The 17,987-nt window shown below is 36.0% G+C and overlaps 1 protein-coding gene across 2 annotated transcripts in view; it reads left to right on the top strand.

Moving 5' to 3' along the window:
- LOC110369696 (protein tiptop) overlaps positions 1–17,987 on the top strand; it is a 286,797-nt gene that overhangs the window by 50,837 nt on the left and 217,973 nt on the right. For both annotated transcript variants that reach the window (XM_021325209.3, XM_021325208.3), the window contains exon 2: positions 5,300–5,342. The gene's annotated coding sequence lies outside the window, so the exon portion shown is untranslated. The remainder of the gene's footprint in view (positions 1–5,299; positions 5,343–17,987) is intronic.

Genomic DNA, 17,987 nt, shown 5'->3' with positions numbered 1-17,987 from the left:
AAACCGATGACGTCACGTCTCATCAATGGCCCAGGCCATAATACATCACTCCAGGCCTTTCTGAGGGCCTTTCTTCAGGCCCTTTTCTGGCAAACAACATCATTTGTTATAGTCAGTGTTATATTTTTTCTATATGAATTGGAAGCGTAGTGTTAATAAAATCGCACTTCATTCGTTTTTGTGGATCATCGTCACTTAACGGTAGAGTGAATATGGTTTTGAGTGATTTGGGGATATTTTTGGGAATATTTTAAATTGAAGGATTAATTGATAAGTACAATTAAAACGCAACAGCTGTCTTTAATGTCTGCAAATAGCACTAATGACGTTCACGGGCGTAAATAAAATTCAAGAGTACCTATTGTAAAAATGTGTTTCTCTTTTAGAACTCAGAACATACGGTATTTAAAGAGCCCGAACACTGAAAAGTTGAAAACGATGAAATTAATTGATTTAATTATCTTATAATAGACACATCATGGTATGACTAACTTTTCCTGTTTCGACCACTCTAGTTTTATTAGTTTCACGACACTTTTATTTTCACGTCAGGACAGTCCTACTTCTGCCCTTACATCATACACTCCCTAGCGCTCAACAGGGTTGAGACTGCGAGTCACGGCGTCGTGTTGACGGCACAACTCACACCTGACGCTTTCTGATCTCACAGCTGTTGCGATTAGCGAGAGTTCATAGCATCGGTGTTATCTATAAAGTTAGATTTTCTATCAATTTTACTTTAAATTGCTTAGGGTTAGGTAATAGGTATATCTCTAGGTCCACTTGAAAAGTGAGAATAAAGCGTTTATTAGAGAATAAAGGCTCCATTACAACAAAGGTTAAAGAGATCCATTTACACCAAATAGATGAGTATTTGACCAAGTAGTTACATCGATGTTATAGGGAAGCCTTACCTACTCGATAAATAGACTATTTAGCAATGAAATAAATTAAGTTCAGTAAAATCGGACCAGTAATTTCATTTCACTATATTTTTACCATATAAGTAATAGAGCAAACAAAATTCTCAGTCTACAAAGGAACTTAATCGCAGGCACTTCAAAGTACAATATAATATTTTTTCTACAATTTACCTTTACACATTATACGTGGCTGTCTAGAAAACGATTAGAGCAATGACTTTACATAATTGCAGAGCAATGGTGTGAGATATTGTTGTAAACATCTGTTTCTCTACACAATACTAAGGAAATTATGTCAGGATTCGTTTAGACTCACCTTCTCGGAGATAGATTTTTATGTGGAAGTGATGATATAAATCCCTTTTATGAGAATTAGGAGTAGATGAGGTAATTAAAATTTTAACCAGTTCTTCAGAGAAATTCATTTTTTTTTCATAAATGAATTAGACCTTATCCTTCTTATGGAGTGAGGTGCATGTTTTATTACTTCTGACTTGTATCATGTAGGAAATACGCTTTCTTTTTATTATACCTGAATAGCCCTAGCATTACAACCTTTCCCTCAAAGCCAGCGCAAATAATTGACACGATTCATATACTTTCCCATAACCAAAAACTACAATAACAATCCTTAACAACTAAATTCGAAAACCAACCAACCAAACAGCATCAAAAACCATCCAACCGAAGTTTATCGATAGAAATTATTAAGTATCGATAATTTTGCAACTCATCCTTAGGGGTACACCGGTACACACAAAAGTTTTAAAACAGTAAAAAAAATACCGAATTGTATGAATAGCAATTAAAAACCATCAATGGTGAAGAGTGTCCAATGGTGATTGACGATGGAAAAAAATGATTGAATCATTGTCTGATGTGATTATGATGATGAGAAGAAAATGTGTGATTGGTCGACGATTGTGATGTGATAAAAACTTCGACGATCAGTAATTAGTTGTTTGTTTGGAAATTCGTTTTGACTTTAGATTGAAAAGCATGAAATTACGAAGTTTTGTTAGGTTTTGTCAGAAATTGCATCGTACTCAATTAGATGTTAATAAAGAGTTAGTCATAGCTTAAAGAATACTTAAAACACGTTAATTATAACTGACGATGTTATTTTCAATTTAAACAGTTTAAATATGGAAATAGGCGGTAGAGCATTCCAATTTTATTTTGTAAGTATGTTTATTGGTACACCAACAGCATAACATACATACAATTTTCACATAAATGTAAATAAGGTTTCCATATCTTACCACTTCCTACCACAAAATTAGCCCCGTAAATTAAGAGTACATTCAGCACTTGATTAGCCGGATATCATCAGGTTATCCTCTAGCCAGGACCGGTAGAATGCCGCGTCATGGTGTCATGACGTCGATCATTGTGACTCCTTTGAGACGACAGCGCTCGTCCGACTCCGGTGACGGCAAACAGTGTTGGATTGTTCCACTTTGGTCCTGACTTACGAAAAAGGAATTAAGACTTAGATTTTTTATGAATTTTATATAGGAAACTATCATACATTATTAATGTACATATAATATACACTTACTAAAAATTTAATAAAAATATGGACTTGTAATATAAATATTAATAAAAATATAGACAAAAAAATTGCGGATATTTTGGAGCATGCATTGATGAGAATTATTAAAATGATTAATTCAATATTTAATATTAGTTTGGGTATTATTAATGATGGCGTTAATGTTATTTCATTATCAATAAAATATTGAATTTATGATTACTGCTTTTAGTGTCTATTTGTTTGGTTAAAGTATTTATAAAATAGAGATATGTGCATATTTTATTAATAAAACCGCATGGCCTGTGAGAGTATTTATTTATTCTATTGACCACAGGATTATAGAAATAAGATGAATGAAATGTTTCCGATATTTTATAAAAGCGATTTAAATAACATTTAAGTGGACTTTTATTATTCTGCTAATTTAACAAAAAAATATTTCGGTAAACAAAATAAAGATTACAATATTAATATTTAAATGCAAATAAAATTTTTTGAACACAAATTATTTTTTATAAAACAGCACCTATTCCTGAGTGCCAAGTGGCGCCCACCATCCAATGACAGACACCGACAAAGCGGCCGCCGATCCATACAGCCGATCGTCTAATTGTGTGATTTGATACCAAAACGCTTTGTTAAACCTCACGGAAATCTCTATCGTTATCTATACACAACAAATTTATCTTTTGTGGCCGTCTGAACACGATTTTCATTGGATCTAATTAAATAGAACGAAGCGGAACGGAGTTTTGATGCCAAAAGCTAAGAGATCGAGAATGCGTTGAGATGAGCGATGTTTTTTGTGATAATCGTAATTATTGTTGCGGTAATGCCAATACTTTCTGTCTTTCTTTCTCGGTAACCGAAAACTGCATGGTTCCTTGTAATTATCGTAGTATTATATTAGCAGTCTATGAGTAATAATGACGACTGCATACTGACTTTTCTGACGTCGTATTTTACAAGGAAACACTAATTGTCAGACAAGTCGGTACTCAACATGAAACTTCCCATTATTCAAATTACAACCACGTAAAGGTCAATCATTCAAGTACTAAAACGACATAAACCTATAAGTTTATCAATTAAACAAAGGGCAACAAAATTAATAAGAATAAACATGATAATTATATTAATTAAACAATAGACAACAAAATAAATTAGAATAATCATAGCGCAATCGTAAATCCATCACATTTACAAGCATTTTACGATCGGCTTTCTTTCAAAATATTAATTAAATCGGCAGTATCGCTTGCAATCAACTTTGGGCTTTAATTAGTAATGTGTTCACGTCAATGGAATGACTTATGGCATATTGGATGTGTACCGATAGCATGGATCGTAAATATTCTTTGAGCAAATATTGGAATTTCTTTGGCATTGCCGATTGGCTCCAGATTGGTTTTAGAAGGACTTTACGTTTAATTGTTTCATTTATTATATTACATTTGATTGCTACATGTTTAATTTATTAATAAAACAATGGTGTGGTTTATTCATGTGTCCACATGCATTACTTCTTTCTTACTCCATTTATACTGCATCATCGTCAATAACCTTTTTATTGGCAAACATGCCTCTTTTAAAACAAAAAACGAAAGAATGTAAATCACTACGATTGCCCAAGGCTGATTATCGATTTGAGACTTTCAAGACATGGTTTCCCCATCATGTTTTCCTTCACCTCTACTCAGTCATTGTTATCCAGGATATACTTAGAAATGCGCACTGCATTTAGAACCACAATTTAGTTTAATTTCAACTGCAAAGTCCCTAGTATCATCATCATCATCCCACCAGCTGTCTATTGTCTCCGCTGTAGCTGTTATTCTTTCAACCAGGTCAGGATAATTATTGTCAATTACATACAAATTTACGCTGACGTTAACTGACGTTATATTCAAACTTTTGACGTTTATATTGTGATCTTCATCTCTGTTTAGAGGAAAACGGAATGGAAACCAGCCAGTTCGTGTATTGTTTTATTGCAAATTGTAATAGCTATAATGCTGCATGTCACTGCTGCAGTTTATACGATATTTCGTGTTTTATTACGTTTTAAATGTAGGTGTCTAAATCATATTTGATATTAGTGCCCAATTGGATGTGTTGAGTACAATGGAAGACTTTTGAAGCTAATGTCCAGAGTGTTCTTTGATGACGTTCCTATATCCAAAACAGAATGGAAATTAGAAGCAAAAGACACTGATTTAAAACTTGGAAGCGACCACATCAAAAATACGATTCACAAAACTATAACCGCTTATCAAGCTACACAATACAATTCTAACCATACCACAGACATATAAATATAAATTGTCCAATAAAACGAAATACAACTCCATAACTCGTATGACTTAATTAAAATTGCCGCTTTAAATTACTCATTATACGCCATCAAATATATGGGAAATCTAACAATGTTTATAATACTAGTTTATTACATCTGGATCTGTTTATGATCTGAGCTGAGATTTACAAAGCTCTCGCGTGATGTTAGTTCATAAAATGCTTCTTTACAACTTTGGTTGGATTACTGTATTAATTTGAATATGAGTGACGAACGAACGTACGTTTCGATGTCTTGTTTACGATATTCGTGTTCGGATATAGTAATATTGCGAGTGTAGTTTGTGGGTGACTATATTTTGTAGCGGTTTTCGTTTGGTTTGCTTTTGTTAGAGATTATTGGTCCTTTTGCGCGCTGGTCATTGCGTCATCGTGATTTATAACAGCCACACTTTCACCCGCTACATTATTATAAGCTTTTTCAATTAGAAAAAGTATTTAAGTATCGCAGTTAATTTTATATGCATTTTATTAATTGTTTCAGATTTATATGCTGTGATAGTTATGGCGTAGTACGGTGGAACAACGTAAGTTACTGACATTTTCCTTTCACGAACATAAAGTTTCTCAGTCTGCTGTTCTTTTGCTGCGGTACTTTTAAGTACAAGGACCTTAACAATTTAGCTGAATGGTTAAAGATTTTGAAATAGAATTCAAAATTTCTATGAATCATCTTGTTCTTAAACAGCTACAAAATTTCCTCAATCAAATCATAACACAAGATGCGCGGTGACAACTGCGAATGTTAACGATCTATAAGTAGATCAGTGATCGACAGCGCCGTGCGTACGCGCAGAACAAGACCACGAGATCTATTGCATAGCTTTCTATGAAATTTATGAGGAATGGGGATTATGTATGAGTAATTGTGGACTGGTATACTAATGATGTCGTACTGGGATCATCAATCTAGCGTCCATTTTGGCATTCTTTGGCTAGGTGAAGGATTGGATGTATAGTCTAAATGCTAAGTGTAATTAAATCTAATTGTTTTGCAATGGTTAGAGTCCTACCTTCCTTATCTAAGCCAGTATGTGTATGGCTAATTATAACTATGAATTTGATTTTTCTAAAGATTGCTAGATAAAATGTAATGTCATAAAGATGTGGCATTCTCTACAGCATTTCAATATTTGGGTTATTGACAATTTGTTGAAATATGACTCCTAAACATAAACTTTTCTCAAAAGTTTATTCAATGTATTTTTATTACATATTTACCCTATTAGACTGGAGACTGTATTGTCTCCTATTTCTACGATACCCAGGACAAGCCAGTTTTTTCACTTTCAAACCAACCACACACGGAAACTTCAGCATCTGAAGCCCTGAAACAATCCTGTGGCTCTCATGCATAAATACTAATGATCTATTAGCGGCTGTTGATCGACAGCGCTGCGCGCGCGCCGACAGATGCTCGCCTGATCTATAGCTTCATATTAACGTTAAATGTTGCGTCCAACTCGACTGACCTTTTGGCTGAGGCATAGCTTGGCGACTCTGGTGGTCTCTCAACGGAGAAATTGTAATTTATGTCATGATTGTCGGTATCTATTGTTTTAGTTTTGTTTGTGTCATTTCGATTTCCAGTTACAGTGGTTTTCGGTGGGAATCAGGTTTTCTAAATTGAAATCTCTTACGTACTTGTTCTCGGAAGCTACAGACTATACTGATTTCGATTTTGGTGTGAAATTTTATAGGATTGGTTATTTGGATATTTGCTCCTCAATTACGCTTTCATTGACTCATTAATCTACTCCATCAAATAACAATACAATTGTATCAAACACATAAGGACCAAATTCCAAAAAGACCAACAGACATCAATCTATTTCCACAACGAGCGAACTACAAATGTCACCCGCCGACATTAGGCACGCCGCTCAATTATTCAGCCAACAAGTACGTAAGTTCGGGTCTATTCCAGTGTGCGTCGCGCCTTCGGTCCTTGTAGCCCTGAGTTGTAACCTTATGATTTATGCGCTGATGGGCCGTGTACGGATGTCAAGTGTGCGCTGTGACAGTCAAGCCTTACACATTTTAGGGTTGTTCAGCAAACGCTGGGAACGTCGCCGATGTTACTGAATGCTTTTCTTTGTGATAAGGATATGTATTTTTTTGACATTATTTTTAAAAAGAAAATAATAATATGTAGGAATTTTGGAATTACTATGGCTGTTCCTTTTGACATTGTAGACAAAGCTCGAAGGACCAGTGCAATGTGAATTCTTGATGCTATCTTTTGTCACTCTTTATTTTGGAAAGGTCAAATATAGTGACGTTAATGTAGCAATAAAGTCGTAACTGACACAAAATGCAACATTGAGTGAAACTGAACAAATTACTTTGACTTATTATTTTGACTTTGACTCAAATAGCAACTGTGTGTTATAGGCACATAGTTGTAAGTCTGCACACTCCACAACAGAACAAGCGTGAAGCTTCAAGTAGTGAACAGTGTAACGTGTGTCCAGTCATTGAACCAATTATGTCTCGGACACTTACGTACAGACGGACAGAAGCACTGAACTATGCATGCTACACGTCTTGTCTCTTCTCTGTAATGAGATAATTCTAGCTCACGAATACTCTGTATTGTAGTTCACTTCGAAATGCACTTTGAAAATAATTTTCGTGATAGAAGGACCAAAAACCATTAAGTCAGTAAGTGTATGAAATAGTGTCTCGCCTCATTTTGAGAACGTCTGTACCAGCAATGACAATTTAATTGACAATAAATGCTATGTGTCATTCAGTGACTAACGTCTATCAATGAATTGCAGCCAATTGAAATAGTTCATTGGTTTTATAAATAGACTACGTTTAGGACTAGATAAAGACTAGGTATAAAGAACTATCCCTCTCTGAAAATTATAGTGAGTAATCTTTTATCTTTTTCATGAGTCAAGACGAGCAAGAAATAAGTTCAGAACCAGGAAATAATTCTATATTAATAACAAATAAATCATCAGTAATATTGCATCACATCAAAAGGGTAGCGGCATAAAACACGCGAAACGATGGCGACCCGCACCAAACTTTACGACCAGATACCAAGAACGACTGACGGACGAAACGACGTCTTATAAATCAATTTAATCTTCCCAGCAAAGACAATTGGTACACTACTCATTACGATAAACTTCCTATCATTCAACAATCAACCCAAAAAATTTACAATAAAGTTTAAATTACATTGCAAATTTTTCGTCACTTACGCCACTTTTGTGAGCGTCGCCGGCGCATGAATCAAGTTGGACGTCGCGTTTCGAACGCCAGAGTTGAATTAATGCCTAATGCTGTACAAAGGCGTGTAATCGTTGTATGACTTTTATAGTTGTATGGCTAATATCTCGGCGGTAAATCAAAAGGTACATAATTGTACAAATGGGTCGTTGTGACGGTTATTTGTTGTCTCGTATTGATGCTGAACCTTATTTGGGAGGAGACATGGTTGTGTTATCTAGAGACATAAATTGTAAGGTCAGTTTGGTGGACAAATTAGGAGCAAGCTGTCATATTATATGCGGTGTACTAATTGTGTGGCAGCTAGGTGTTGCTTTGTATGTTCTGGTTTTGATTGAAAATACAATTCCTTGCCTAACAGGACCCTTTATACTCAAACCAGAGCAATTGCTATTATAAGTTACTGCAGGCTTACAATTATATATCACTATCAATTTTAAAGTCACTGATTAACCTATCCTAATGAAGTACGTACCTATCTTATTCCACTCGTTTCGCAAATTGAGGTCACAATCTAATCCAAGAAAATGCAACTCCAACGAAGTATTTTTCAAAATTAGTATCGGCATAATAGAGAATGACGTGCTAGATATTTTCGTGTCGCTGCAACCGCCACTTTGCACCAAATTAGAAGCCATGTCTAGGTTAATCGATTTCGATATATTTTAGCTTTTTAGGGCAAATCTATAATCAAACTTGGAGACAATATATGGGCTATTCATAGATTTGACTCGAATGGGAAATACATAAAACTATACATAAGATCCCTATGCAGGGCTCTTTTATTTGACATATTTTTACTCTGGCCTGACTTTTGCCCTCTAGGTATGTCGAGTCTATCGAGTTAATTATTTTGCTATACCTTTTGATACCATGTATTTTGTTTCAAACCTGAAATCAGTCCAACATCACATTACAAGTTCAAGACTAGTCCACTTTTGCTACCAAAACGACAGACCCAATTACGTTGAATTTCCATCTCTCATCCAATCTTTCAGAAAGCAATCAGAGCAAACACAAACAATGAACCACTGAAAAATGGGTATCATAACAAAATTTCAATAAACATAATTGAAAAAAATATTGGAGAAAAACCGTTGACCCCATTGTGGACATGACAAAGAGCGTTAATCGTCCAAGGATAGGTAAACGTTGATTTGAATCCGTCCATTGTCCCGCAGTATTGTCGGACGCGAAACGCAACGAACTCATTATCGGGATCCACTCAGGATTTTTGATTGTGTCACGCACTGGGTGGCGGAGACGCCGCGGTTTGGAAAGACATTTTTTGGGATCGATGTGATTTGTGGTTAGCGAAATTGGTTTCTTGTGATGAAAGAAATGTGCACTGTAATCGTAAGTGCAGTATTTTTGAGGACTTAACTCACACATCGAATGAGCTATAAATCACATCATCTTTCTTACTCATTGTAATGTTCGAACCTTGACATCACCAGTTAATCCCACCACCACCACCATCACATTATACAGCATGTCATCTATTTTTCGCGTTTCTAACGCTCATACCAGCGTGTAACCGCTGTAGTGCACAGTGCGAAGTCGTCTATCTCATGAAGTGTTACCTAAGTTGATCTGATAATGACTCGGGTATCAGCATTGTACCATTGTCTGTGTTTGACGTACCCATTGAAACCCCACTGATCCGATGATAGTAATGATTTGTTGTTTTTTCATGGCTTTTTCTTTATTCCGTTTCGTGAGGTAAGATGATGTCATTAGTATCTTTTTGGAGATAGCGGTTCTTTAGAGATTGGAGATTCGGTTGGGTGTCAGCTGTTGTCAGTTATTTGTCATTTTGTTCTGTTGTAGGACGTAGTTCGATGATGGCTTTTTACACGTGTAATGGTCATACCGTTAATGCCTAAAATAGCTCTGCAAGTATTCGTGTTAGAAGGAAAAGATTGCCACTAGAAAAGTTTTTACACCTCAAGTGATTTAAGCTTGCCTCAAATTGTCTATCAAAGTCGATAACGGGATTGTGGTAAGACTTAGCAGGCATCAAAATTTGCTAATTTTGCTTACTTATGCAATACATCTGCTGCATTCAAATCACATTATTTAACTTACATAAGAAACCTTGCATTCCAATAACATAATCAATACACCTACCGCCTTGAGAATAATCTGCAAACATTTTTCATTCGCAAACGTACAAACAACGAGATCTAATATCTCTGGCTGACGGCGACGCGACGCAAACGTGACGCGCGTCGTGCCGGCTTCGCGTCGCGTCGCGTCGTGTCGCGTCGTGTCGCGTCACTCCGCGTCTAATAACGACGCGATGCACTCGCGACTGCGTCGAGAAGTTGAGATATTGTGACAATGCACTGGCTTGCAGTCTAAGATATGTTGACTTGACTTGTTCTCATTTTCGAGTCGTGTTATGAATTTTGGAGACGGTTTTTGCTGTTTTTTCGATAGCTCATTGAGGTGGTGTTTATTCGTGTTTAGTATTTATTTACCTAAGCATTATATCCATATTTAGGTTCTTTTACTGTAAAGCGCCGTGAATATCTATGGGTATGGAATGTCTCATGCCATGGCTAAATGGATTCCTAGCAACAGTGCAGCGTTGTTTTTGGTTAAGGAATCCTATAGTTTTACCACAATTTTGGTAGTGTACATGTTCATTGGAACGGCGATTGGTGGCAACTGATCTTCCTGTATCATTCGCTAATTACCGTTATTAAGTCCTAGTTTAATAGGCAAATTATGTTTTTTTATTATGCAAAATAATTGTTACATGCTGTTTATCCCCGATAATATCTTACTTCATTAAGATTGGTGTAATAAGAACTAACCTAATTTATATGCCTTTCCTGTCCTCATATGAGAGAGGCGGGTCAGTTGTAACGTTACAACCTACACTTATTCCTCTTACAATTCACATCACATTAAGTTTCAATCAGCCCGCTGTTGTTGTAATTAGTACTCGTAAAATACGCATCATCGATCTTCGTAATCGGTTTAAAGTGGCCATTATGTGTTTATCTAGATTTTTTGTGGCTGTTTCTGCTTACTGAACAATTATAGTACGTAATGATCGATTGTAATTCGTCATTACATGATGGAAGTGAGGGTCGTATAGTTGTGATGGGTATGGCTGCGGATTGGCTGCGATGGTTATGTAATTAATCGGCTCATTGAAGGGAAATACATTGTTTGCTTGCTTTTCTTGGGTGTCACTGTTTACGATCAACAGTGATCTTGAGTATATATCGAATGTAAGAAAGTCATGTCATAATCCGCCCTACATCTAGATGGGTTATATGATTGTGAAGCAGCAGGCATAGCTTGAAAAAATATTATTGAAGGTGGATCTCAATGGTGTATCTGAGAGACCTTTCCAACGGTAGACTGATATCATTCAACCTCTAAGTTACCATATATTGCCATACTAACAACCTTGATTCATATGGAAGATCAAACAGGAAATGGAGCATTATTCCAGGACCTGAAAGATCGATATTAAATTAGAGACCTGTCGTATAATTTAATGCTATTTAAAATAACATAGTATTAGCAGGAGCGACGTGAATGGTGGACGGGGATCACAGTGGGCTTGTTGAATAAACTGCGTAATATACGCTTGTGTATGCTTATGAGTAGCTAAAGGTTACGGCTTAAGACATAAGCGAAAGCGATTTGGAAATTGATGAAAACTTCGCTATGAAAAAATGAGGTAGACAATCGTTTGAAACAGTATAATAAGGCAGTTCTTAGAAGTTCACTGGTAATATGTATTTAATGAGTGTCCATAATGAGAAAAACAAATGTTATCTTTACATAGATACAATCGATGTTTAATGCAATTGAATACAAAATTAGCAACCCTTAACTAAGGTTTGAATAAAAACACAAGTTCTTTTGAATGCAAATCTACAGTCTTTATATATGCATATGCAGTCGTATTTCAAACAATAGACAGTAAGTACGTGAGAAAGTCAATATTAATGTTCTTAGAAATAAACTTTACACAATGTAAACATTGCTTATGTTGTAAAAATCGCACCTACAAAAAATACCGTCTTGAAGAGATAGATTGATGTTCCGATTGTGTCTTATTTTCAATTATTCGCCCGCTCTCGCTCCCGCCTGTAACTCAGACTCCCTCACTAATAGACCGCTGTCCGCCAACGCACAGTCCTCGTTGTTAAGGGCAGTGTACACGATCCGATCGCAATATTAACATATTCGACGTATTTAAATGTCTTCATCGGAGTGCGGCGAACTTGCCCAAACGTAGGCGGTTACGACCACTAACGCCAGTAAGGCCACTAACGCCTCAGACCACAGCAATACAGTTTTAGGATGTAGTTTCCACGGTATACGGACGAAATTTGCGAGCGCCAATTTACTATTGTTTTGCGAAGGGATCCCCAGTACTAAATCTTTATCTATTCCCCACTAGGCCCTCCGCGAAACTAAACACAGTTTGTCGCGTTTTCAACCGTTTATTACATACTTATGCTCTTATTTCAATTACAACATTTCGATCTGTAGATAGTAATTACAGCAAATTAATTTCAAATTGTATTTTTTTCGCTACCAATTACTTTAATGTGGTCACATTAACTCGTATAACTTAGGAAAGGTTGCACGAATTGCATTCGTTGATAAAATATTAACATAATTGAAGGAATGTTTTTTTGTAGCAATTTTAAATAAGTTATCGATAAAGGAGGTTCGTCGTGGTGTATAAAAGTGTCGGTTGAGCGCCGGTGGTCCGCGCATTAGCATCGCGACACACGCGATGTCGCGAAATGTTGCGCTTTCATGTACCCGGCCTTATGTCGATGCTTCGTCAACCGTGCCTACGATTTATTCGCTTTTTAATATGGACAAGTCTCGAGTACAGAATTAGCTTCGCAAAAAGGATTATTTCAAGAGTTTTTAGTTTGTTTTAAATTAAGGAAAGACCATGTAGGCAGATGATAAGGGAAACGTGAGTGCGGTTATCTTTTCGCAAAAGTCGTAAAAGTCAGTTAGGTGGGTTGATGAGTCATTACTGCAACTTTATCTAGTTTTATCCCTCTAGGTTTGTGCTGAACATCATGTACTAATGTACTTTACTAGGCACGTAAATTGGAACACACGTCAAGCATAAATGTTCGCGTTATGTCGGGAACTTTTTGTTTTATATTTCATGTTGAATTATTATAAAGGACAAGAGAACTTTATTTTAATTAATAAAATATTACTTGCATTTGTTTTTGTGAGTGACTTTTATAGTCTCAGAGACGGTGAACAATAAAACTGCAATTATCTTCTAACGCTGTTTTGTTTAATCTACCGCGACTTTTTATAGACAATGAGGTTTATTTGTTTGAGATGAGATCACTGATTTCTTTAAAAAAATATTAAGAGGTCTTAAAGCTAGTTATGGGCCACATGAGCAAGCGATTTAGCAATTATTCATTTTATGAGGTTTTCTTCAAGCAAAGATGGCGCCAGTCGCTTGCAATTACATACTTTGTAATTACTGAATGCACTTTCGATTCTTAATTGTACAAATAACATTAATTTGAGTTGACCGTTAAACCAAAATAACTATAATCGTATCTGTAAGCTCTACAAATACGAACACCAGCTGTATGATTGTCGCAATAATTCAACAATAGCATTACAAGTGTTTCACATTACTTGCGCGAATTGACATAATTTTATTGACAGTAAAACTATCGGTCAGTAACCACCTCAAGCAATCAACAGATAATGTTATCTACAATTAAAACTAGTCACGACAGCAATGCTTATCTTGAAAAAGGCTGCAAATAAATAGGTTTTTATTGCGAACCTTTTATTTCAGCTACCTTCGTTAAAACCGAGCTAATTCAGTATCTGTGCGCAATTATAATTAAGGCGTAAGACCTCACACACGCTTAATTAACGACTGTCGATTAAAAAAAAGAGGTAAGGCGCGATTCAGAGGCGGCGTCGATAACGCGACTATCGCGCGGTGAGGTCGGGGCCTAATGAAGCTATGCAAATTGTGCGCGCCCACGCGACGCGCGTTTGAAACGCCGCTGACACCAGCCGCTACCGACTTCAACCGGTTCGCTTCAGTATTGTCTCGATTGTAATCGATTTTGATGTGATTTAGTTTAATTGGGCCGACAGGAGGCTCGATGTTTCAAATATCTAGATGTTTATTTATTCCTGGTCCGGCTGGATATGGTAAAACCGAGCGGTTTAACACCAGGTGCATAGCAAGATGCCACATGTCGCCAACCTGCTGCTTATGGCGCCATTTTTCTTTGCAGTAATTGCCGGTGTGTAAAACAGCTGAGTACTGGCGATGTGCATTATGAATTCTTTAAATCGGCATTAATTCTGCATATTGTGATAATGGTCGTAGACTATTCCTTATTCAGAATTCCTAAGAATTCAACATAGAGCTTAATGCTATTCAAATTAACAAGAACCATCGTTGACTCATCATTTTTGCCTTTAACAGTTAGCTCTAATCTTTTACGCCACTCCTATCTCCTAGACTTGAAGTTTCAATAGCTAATCCGTTTGCTAAAAGGTAGATCAAGTCGGTAATCGATAACAATCGTTTGGAACGAATCGGTAACGTCCGAATATCGATTGTCGTTCAAACCGATACGGCAGGTGCACAGCTGATCTGATAAGCGCGTCTTGTGCAGATTTCAAATGCAATTTCAAATTTTGAAGATAAACCTGTCGTTTGTGATGGCATGGCTGGTTTAGATGACACCCTTGATTTTGAATTAGGGTAACATGATTTTAGGGAATCAGTCTTAGACAACAGGAGCGTATTTGTTGTGTTGTAAAGTAGTGATTTAAAACAAACATATATTCTTCATTGAAAGATTTCACATTTTGAAGATAGTTGGGTTAAGCCGATGCTACCTATAAATTCTGATCAACATAATGATCATTTTTGTAATTGTACAAAAATGATAAATTTTTATTGAATGAATTTATTGAAATTAAAAACTAGATGTAACCTAAGTCTTAACTTGCAATGGACTGTAGTAAGATGTTGTTAAATATGCATTAGATAGCTATAGGTAAAACACCTAAAGGTAGCTAAACTAGAGTGTTCATCTTAAATCAAATTTCACACAACATTAGTAAGGAGAGTCAATGTTTTAGAAATTAGTTGGTTTTTCTAAGATGGAAAGGATAATAATTAAGATCAGATTCTAGCGAAAATTAATAAATCCCAGTTGTTTTGTTATACTTTCGATGATCTAATATTATTGGCATTGACATAGCCATCATCAAGAGTAATTCAGTCAGCAATACTAAAAATGAGGTTTACACCGCTGAAGTCATCAAATCATTTGTCAGTTGATTTTATTACATGCGGGGTGATAAGTGCTTGTTACTATTATTGTAAATCATTTGCATTAAGAGTACTTGTGTGATTAGATGCAGTTTTTCGTTTGCCAAGGTGAATGTGGAATATTTGTTTCCATACCTATAGCATTTTTCTGTACCTGCTTGATTTTCCGTGAAGAACTGTATGTAAGACTGAAGGCTATGCTGATTGAGCCAGTTGAAAGCTTATTAAGATAATGAGTGTTGCATGCAGAGTTGAGCTAATTCTCAAATCCTTCTTTCTATGAGGTATCTAAAAGAGTCCTGTCTAACTGACTGAGATATCATGGAGCGTATGTGCAACTGTCGAGACGACTCTGATAAACACCCAGGAGCATTCAACCCGTTGGATTAGTGTTCAAAAATATACAATAGTGGTCGAAGTTATGTTAACTAAAGCTAATACTTTACTGAGTTCTACCAAAGCAGCGAACTTTTAAGTTTGCATTGCATACTTACTAAATATTAATACACCCGTTTTATTAATCACGTACCTAAAAAACAGCCACATCTTCCAGACACAAAACATTCGAACTCGCATCCAATCCCAGCCGAACCTTTTCACATCACATCAAAAATTTCCAATTTAACCGCGTACCCGGCTTACCCGGCTCCTCGCCTACACGGAGTTGCACACATCCGGATATGAAGATAGCATTCGGAAAAACGAAAGCATACACTCACTCAGTCGTACGAGTCGTACGTTGTTCTTGAGCATTTTTTTTGTTCGTACGTTTTGTCGCAGCGGCGATTTTTTTGTCGTCTTTTGTATGGTGTATCGATTCGTTGGTGTTGTGCTTGAGACTGTGAGATGATGAATAGAAATTTTGTGTCTTTGTTGCTGATTGCTTGTTTATTTGGATCTATAGGCAGATGTTTTAATTGATCTTTAAACAGAGATATTGAGGAGGATATCTGCAGTGGAAAACTAAGATGTTAAAGCGGTCTGTCCGTTTTATGACTGAATTCCCCAGCTTGATGAAAACGATTAAATCTATAAGTGTTAGCCACATAAATCTCACAGGAACTTAAGTACATGATCAATTTACGGTACCAACTTATAAGGCAAAGTATTATTAACTAAATAATGAACTATAATCACAACATGATAATATCCAGCCCACAGGTTTACAAACTGAATTATTGTAGTAACATATTTTATCAACTTTTCGTCTAATTTAGCGACACTTTAGGCACTTTTCGAGGCTGGATAATAGACTAGAATTTATGGTCAGGCTAGAAGTAAATCAATTTAAATTTAAATTACTCTGATTTATTCACATAGTTTGTGAGATAAAGTGCGTTTTATCTATTGTGCGTTTATTTATAGTTTGTGCATTCATTTTGAACTTTCGTTAATTGGCTTATTATGTTTGGTAATTGTGTGTGGGTCATTTCATGTTGACAGGTTTTGTTAGCACGCATTTAGTAGCGGATTTCTGTTGGTATTGAAAAACCATAATGATGGTCGGCAATCAAGAAAAACACTTTTTATCTAACAGTTATCCATAACCAGTATTAACTGAATTTTAAAGAATTAGCTATGTATTGAATTATATTTATCCAGCTTTGCTCATCTCAATAATTATAAAACGTAAAGGTGTAAATCTTTATCTACAAAACTGATTAAAATCATATGCAATAATACTTCTGCAATTTTGAAAAATATCTTCTCTTTAGAATTTCTAATTATATAATTAGCTGCAACTTGCCGATGATTAGATATTTAATTAAACTTGCTCTAAACGTTTCTCGTGGCTTTCTATGCCATTTACAGCTTTATTACTCATAATAATGTAATTAAAGCTTCTTTTAGCGTTTGATTTGCGCCGGCGGCCATTTCACGTAAATGTCATATCTTCTAGTAGAAACGGCTTGTAACCCGGGTTCATTCACCCCAGCGGTTACTGAAGGAGCATAAAACCCTCAGATCGATTCTGATCACATTTTTGTATCCATCTGAATAAAACGCATCTGCATTAAATGTACAACCATCATACGATGACTATAAAACTTTTACAGTCCCATAACTTTCGCATGTGTTCGTAAAGTCGTCGGCGTGCGCTTGTGTGCGTGCCGATCAGCCAATCACGTGCGTCCGTCACCGGTTGACATTAGCCGGGTAATATATGATTGAGACCGGACATTTTTCGCATTCGCCGATATTTTAAAGTGAGATAAAATCGTTTGGTGTTTATTGCGTCGAGATTCGTTCCTTTTATTACTGATTTGTTAGGTATGCAGGTAAGTATATAAGTTATATTATGTACTGAGATTTAATGATGGCTGGGTGACGGGTGGTGGCCAAGTTACTGGGGATTCGGTTACAAGTTGTTAAATTAAGTCAAGGATTTTTATTTTATTTTAATTTATGCACAATACTAGTTATGTGTGTTCCAAGCTTAATAATTACATTTAAATCTACACATCAACAAATAAAGTATGGACAATTTCAGAATTCACCAGAACATCACAAAGGATGTCATAATAAAAGGCTTTCGAGGAACAAGTCAAACAGACTTATATTGAATCAGTAAATAAAAGTAACCATAAGT

This window comes from Helicoverpa armigera, chromosome 9 (assembly GCF_030705265.1).
Source record: "Helicoverpa armigera isolate CAAS_96S chromosome 9, ASM3070526v1, whole genome shotgun sequence".
Classification (NCBI taxonomy): Eukaryota; Metazoa; Arthropoda; class Insecta; order Lepidoptera; family Noctuidae; genus Helicoverpa; species Helicoverpa armigera.
This window is presented reverse-complemented; position numbering and strand designations above follow the sequence as displayed.